This window comes from Panthera tigris, chromosome A2 (genome assembly GCF_018350195.1).
Source record: "Panthera tigris isolate Pti1 chromosome A2, P.tigris_Pti1_mat1.1, whole genome shotgun sequence".
NCBI lineage: Eukaryota > Metazoa > Chordata > Mammalia > Carnivora > Felidae > Panthera > Panthera tigris.
This window is the reverse complement of record NC_056661.1, coordinates 99815766-99822423: the sequence shown is the minus strand read 5'-3', so window position 1 is coordinate 99822423 and position 6658 is coordinate 99815766.

Genomic DNA, 6658 nt, shown 5'->3' with positions numbered 1-6658 from the left:
TGCGTTGTTCGAACTTTATTGGAACCCCAGTAATGCAAATTATAGAAAGAATGTCCCCAGAACCATACCATGTTATCCAGATAATTGCCTTTTTGTAAAAAGTGCAATTTCTACTGTATTCATCTCCTTTGTCTACTCTGAGATACTTTAATATGGCTAAAATGCTTCTCAACTCTGGATCATCTGAATCACTATCGGGGTTTTTAAAAGGTGTTGATGCCCACCTTGACCTACAAAATTGGAATCTGTGTTGGTTAAAGTAATCTCCAGGTCAACATTCTGATGTTGAAGACAACAGCAGTTTCTGCCTCTTTTTATTTTTTTAATTAGTTTATTTTTAAGAGGCAGAGAGAGACAGAGCATGGGTGGGGGAGGGGTAGAGGGAGACACAGAATCAGAAGCAGGCTCCTCGCTCTGAGCTGTCAGCACAGAGCCTGATGCGGGGCCGGAACTCACAAACGTGAGATCATGACCTGAGCGGAAGTCGGACGTTCAACCGACTGAGCCACCCAGGTGCCCCAGCATCTTTTAAAAAAAATTAATTTTTTGGTTAAATTCACATAAAATTCACCGTTTTAAAGTGTACAGTTCAGTGCTGCTTAGCACTTTCACAATGTTGTGCAACTGATGTAATTTACAAAGCATTTTGAATAACATCTGATATGTAAAACTAGAAAGTTACATTTCTAACAGATACAATTAAAGGCTGAGAAAGTTATTTTTTTAAACTATGTTTCAAACTAGTTTTTTTCAAACTTGTCTCATGATTTCAGTTATTTCCACTCCCAGTCTAGTAAGGTAGAATTATAGAAATATCTGGGGATAGTTGAAGTGTCCTGTTCATCTCTTCACGGCTGGAAGAATGGGCAAGGCTGCCCAGGGCTCTGCCACTCTTCTTTTCTGTGATCTACAATATGAATATCAAGGTAGATCCAATAGTAACAATGGCTGACATATTTTGAAATTTTATTGTGTTCCAGCTACTTTGCCGGTTCCCTAATCCTCTCAATATTTCTAAACCTCCTAATGAACCTGCAAAGTTCATACTTTTTTCCCATTTGGCAGGTGAAAGAAAGAACTCGCTCAAGGTCACACAGCTTGAAGTTGTTGTAGCTGGAATTCTATATTGTTTCTGTAGGATTGCATTATCCAGATGCTCTCTTCCACAGCACAGCATGAGAGCTTGTGAAAGCAACATTAGGTGGAGAAGCTGGTTCAAACATTCAATAAAAACAGTTCTGAATTTCTGAACCTAAGATATGTAAGCAGGGCGGCCAAAATGGAGGAAGAAGAAATGGGGCAGAAGACTAAGTATAAGGTAGGGGCTGTGCTTGAATCTTTGCTTGTTCACCTCATGGACTCCTCTCTCTTTGGCAGAAAGGATTCACTAGAAGCAAGTTACAACATGTACCTGTGTGACCAATGGGAAGAGGCCATAACAGGCTTTCACCATCACTAGGTGACAGCCTTCAAGGGTAAGGTCAAGCTAAAGAGAGTTGTCAAGTGTATTAAGGAGGCCAATGACAGCAATGCCAGTGGGAAAGTCTTTAAAACATTCTTTCATGCAGTGGTTAGTCTCTAGAATATCTTCCTGGATGTTCCAAAGCCATCTTAATCATTCAATCAGCAAGTATTTATTGAGTGCTGTCTATGTGCCAGGCATTGTGCTTAGCTCTGGACTGGACTGTGTCAAAAGGAGTGGAGCATTGAGAAGGTAGAGGGAGAAATGATAATTTTTAGGGAAATGGCTATTCTTTAGGAAGAAGAGAGCAATTTGCTGTATGACATATCTCTGGAGGCTGAGCAAGTGGAAGAACCATGGTGTCTGGAGGGGGTGCATCAGAAGGGCACCTGCTGAATCCCCTGCATGTGTCTGGGCGCAGGTGGGAGAACAGCTGCATGAACAGTTTTGAATGGTGTCTTGCCAAGTTGGAGCATGTGTTAGAATGGAAGATTGGAGATTAATTGGTTAAATAGTCCATGAAGATGGAGACCCTCTTTCATGATCAGGTACTTTGCTCCAAATTTGGGTAGTTGTAGGGTGAGTGGGGGTGGGTGCAGGGAGACACCTTACTTTGAATGTGGTAGGGAGCACACCTGAAGTAGAGACCATGTTAATTACAGAGGAATTTAGGATTGGGAATGGTCCTGCTGCCTGGCTTCTCCTTACCTTGGAGGCAGACATCAAGAGTAGGGTCAAGTTAAAGTTACCGAGTGTATTAATTTCCTAAGGGCTGATATAATGTATTACCATATACTGGATGCCTTAAAATAACAGAAATTTATTCTCTCGTAGTTCTGGACACCAGAAATCTAATGTCAGCATGTTGGCAGGACCGAACTGCCTCCAAGTCTCTAGGGGAGAATCCTTTCTTGCCTCTTCCATCTTCTAGTGGTTCCGGGTGTTCCTTGGTTTGTAGCTGTATAACTGCCATCTCAGTCTCCATCTTCACATGGCCTTGTCCTCTGTTTTTCCCCTCTGTGTCTTTTATAAGAAGGCTTGTCATTGGATTTAAGGCCCACATGGATAATCTAGGATGATCATGTGTCAAGATCCTTAACTTATGTACATCTGCAAAGGCCCTTTTCCCAGATAAGGTCACATTCACAGGTTCTGGGATTTAAGGAGATATTTAGGGTGCCACCATTCAACCCACTACACCAAGTCTTTTGCATACTATGTTCAGAGACACAAATGGACAGAGGTGACCTCATAGGTAAGCCTATATTTTAGGGTGTTATTTTCTTGCCCCAATTATCCCCTTTCCACATAAGTGGAAACCTATGTGTTCCCACCAGATGTCTTGGATCGTGGCCAGATGCCATGGGAAGGTGCATTTTTCTGCCTGTGCTGGGGCCTGATGGCTGAGATAGGCTCAGTCTGGAGCATTTCCTGAGAGTGGGGCCTCCCTGGTAGTCCAGCATCCAAGCCACAGTGTCTGCCTGGATACTTAAGCAGTAGGTAAAAATAAGTTACTTGGAAAAGGGGGCCTAAAAGGTCCTCATGAACAGCAACTACTATTGTCATTTGATCTGCCACAATTGGTCTGGATAGTCTCAGCGTAGTTGTTATTAGGTGTTAGTTTCTTAATGGTCCTGCTTCCCAGCCACAATAGCAACTTCAATTGCTAATAATTTTTGTTGTCACCTTTCTGGGCTGTAGATGTAGTAGCGAATACCATTTGTACCTGCATCATTTTGGGAAACACTGGTCTCCACTAGGGTGTTAAAGACCTTGCTTTGAAGCATTGGGTTGGGTCCTTTCACGGTGGCCACAATTGGAGTAGGAGTGTAATGGGTCTTCAGCTGCCGCAATTCTGTGTTCATGGCTGGAATCCAGCAAACTCTTCCCTATTGGGTGGGCATGGTTTAGAGTAGTAAGGGCTGAATGTGGTGGAAGAATTGAGCATCTCTGACAAGCCTCAGGGACTATCGGATGACTCTTTACTGGGTACCTTTCATTAAGAGATGTGAATTCTGGCTCAGCTTCATCCTGGAGAGATGCTTGTAATATTTTACTAAATGTGCAAACCAAACATAAGACGAATGTCGTAGAGTGATACTATATAATGCAACAACCGGGGCGCAGTATGGTGTGCTTCCTTTTCTGCTCTAGTTTTCTCCGTAGCAGTTATTTACCCTTCTCTGGGTATCGCACTTAGGTATCTTGTTGATTTCCCCTGTGACTGTAAGCTCCATGTCCCCAGATATCGTAGATTCTCCATATATATTGTTAGTTTAATGAAGAAATGAAACCATGCTTTTGTGCCCTGACAACCTCAGTATGCATAACTTCCACAGGAAGAAAAAGGGGTAAATCTGGTCTCTAGTCCCAAGTCCAACTGTCAGCAGCTGAAAACCCTATTCACCTCTGCCTGTTGTGTTTAAGAAAAAGGAGACCAGTGGTCTGGGGTGCAATGCAGTAGGAGATGTGTTTGGAGAAGAATGGATGTTTTTGTCAAGCTTCGGGACTTGCTATATGACTGTTTTTGGGGGGTCTTTTATTCCAGGGCTGCTAATTCCTAGCATCATAAACATCTTGACTGGATAGGGCTTAGCCTGGTAAGGCACAGGAGAATTCTGTTTGGGGAGGACCTTTGCTTACTTAATGCTTACTGTGTTAAGGGACCTGGGATAGGTCATCTTACATTCACTATTTTATTTAGCACTTTAAAATTATACATTCCTGGGGCGCCTGGGTGGCTCAGTCGGTTAAGCGTCCAACTTCGGCTCAGGTCATGATCTCACAGTGTGAAAGTTCGAGCCCCGTGTCGGGCTCTGTACTGACAGCTCAGAGCCTGGAGCCCATTTCAGATTCTGTGTCTCCCTCTCTCTCTGCCCCTCCCCTGTTCATGCTCTGTCTCTCTCTGTCTCAAAAATAAATAAATGTTAAAAAAAAGTATACATTCCTTTCCCATAAACATACCCTGTTCATCTATTTCTTCTATTCCTATACTTCCTTAGCCTACAATCAAGCCTCTAATCCATTAGCCCCTTTTAGTCTTTTAATAAATTAAGTAACTTCTAACTTGACTTCTTTCCATTCTAATTTAAAGCGTTCAAACTCTACTCTTCAAGTTAGACTAGGTTATACTGCAGTTACAAATGACCACCTAGTCTCAGACCCCTGTAACCAGGAAACTACAGATTGATCATGGGTGGGCTGTGGTCCCTCTCATGTTTCATTCTGGGTTGGTGGAGCTGCCTGCCTCCGGAGCACTGCCAGACTCATGGCAGAGGGCAAGGAGGACATGGTGAACCATAACCATGGCTCCTAAAGTTTCTGTTCACAAGAGACACCTGTCACTTCTGCTCATATTTCACTGGCGATAGTAAGTCACATGGCTAAACCGGATGTCAGCGGGCTAGAGATGGTATAATTCTCCCCCTGGCGAGGGGCGCTGAATATTTTTGAACAATAACAGAGTTTACTGAAAGTGCTGTCTCTGCTGAGGCACACTTGGTGCACGTTCCCATGCCAGCTTACCTGTGTTCTACACATGCTCTGCCAAACCCAGAGCCTGGATCCATTCCCCTCCATGCCTGGACCCTAAATCTTGGATTGTCCCATGTGGTTGGAAAATATGCGCTCCCTCATTGCCCCAGTCATGTTTATGTCCTCCTGTATTGGATCTCCACGTTGCCCAACCATCTCTTGTTTTTTCCCCTTATCAGCTTTTGTTGACATCCGTCTGGTATTTCAAAGCTCACCCTCACAGCATCCCAAGGGTTTCAGTACCACAGTCAATATACCTTCTATTTCTTAGAGAAAAAGGAGGCCCGTAAGCACAAATTCTTCTAAACATTGTAATCCCCCTATTCCTTTTCTTCTCCCTCTGTTTTCCTCTAAAGCACTTACTTATCATCATTGATGTACTTAATGTGTCTTGTTTGTTTTCTCTCTGTTTCTCTTTCCTTTTCCTCTAGGCTCACCTGTACCCCACTACCATTCTTTCCCCCTCTCCTGTCCTAAATTAAAAGTAATCTTTCTTCTCCAAATGCATGCAGTCTGCCCATTTCCTGTGGCAGCCCTTCTCCATTTACTCTTCTTGCTCTCTTCAAATGGAATCTCTTCCTCTTCATTGGCTTTTCCCACTTGTTCTATGTACTGTCGACTCTTGAATAATGTGGGCCTTAGGGGCTCCATCGACTGCCCCGTGTAGTCGAAAATCTGGTATAAGTTTTAACTCCACGAAAACTTACCTACTAGTAGCCAGCTGTTGACCTCACCAATAGCATAAGTATCTGATTAGCACATAGCTTGTATGTTATGTGTGTTTTATACTATATTCTTACAATAAAGTAAGCTTGATAAAAGGAAATGTTAATACTCTGGTGTCTCCTCAGATTGTATAAATCTTTTCGCCTTTTACTGAAGAAAATGTTAAGGAAATCATAAGGAAGAGAAAATACATTTATGTACTGTATTGTAAAAAATTCATTTATAGTTGGATCCACACATTATAAGCCAGTGCTGTTCAAGGATCAACTGTACTTTCTCTAGCTGTCTTTAGGGACACGCTGGGACCTTTCATGTCTCACTGCCATTTCTTGGAGGGGCTCTCTCTACCTGGTCTGCTTGCTGAGCAACTTCTAGAATAGGCATGGAAGCTCTCATGTCGTCATGCTATGTTTGAGGCCCGTGGCTCGGCCAGTTGATAACTGTTTGGTGTTGGGTATGTTACTTTATATTCTTGAGACTCTTCTTTGACAGTCAAAAGATAAGAATAATTGTTCTTTCCCATGGTTAGCCTACAGAATAGAAAAAAAATTAAAATGCATTGCATCTAGGAGGTAATAAATAACTGTTAATATTATGATCTTAAATATCAGTCTCTGCTCCCATGTCATCTGCTGTGCAAGGTCAACTTTGAATAGTGTTATTTATGTTCATTGCACTCTATTCTTCTTTAAAGCAATTATTATTCTGATTCTAAATTAGTGGAACTTCCCAGTAAGTTTTTCATCTTTCAGAGGAGAGACTCCCATTTTTCTTTCAGCTTTTCCAGTCTTTTCTTATTCCTTTTTATACCAGTCTTCTTGTATTTAGGACTACACAAATGGTTTGTTGAAATATAGTTCGTTCCCAGTTTTATGAAGTCTGGTTCTACAAAACACATATGCACATAACCCATGTTAATATTCCCTTGTTTGTTGC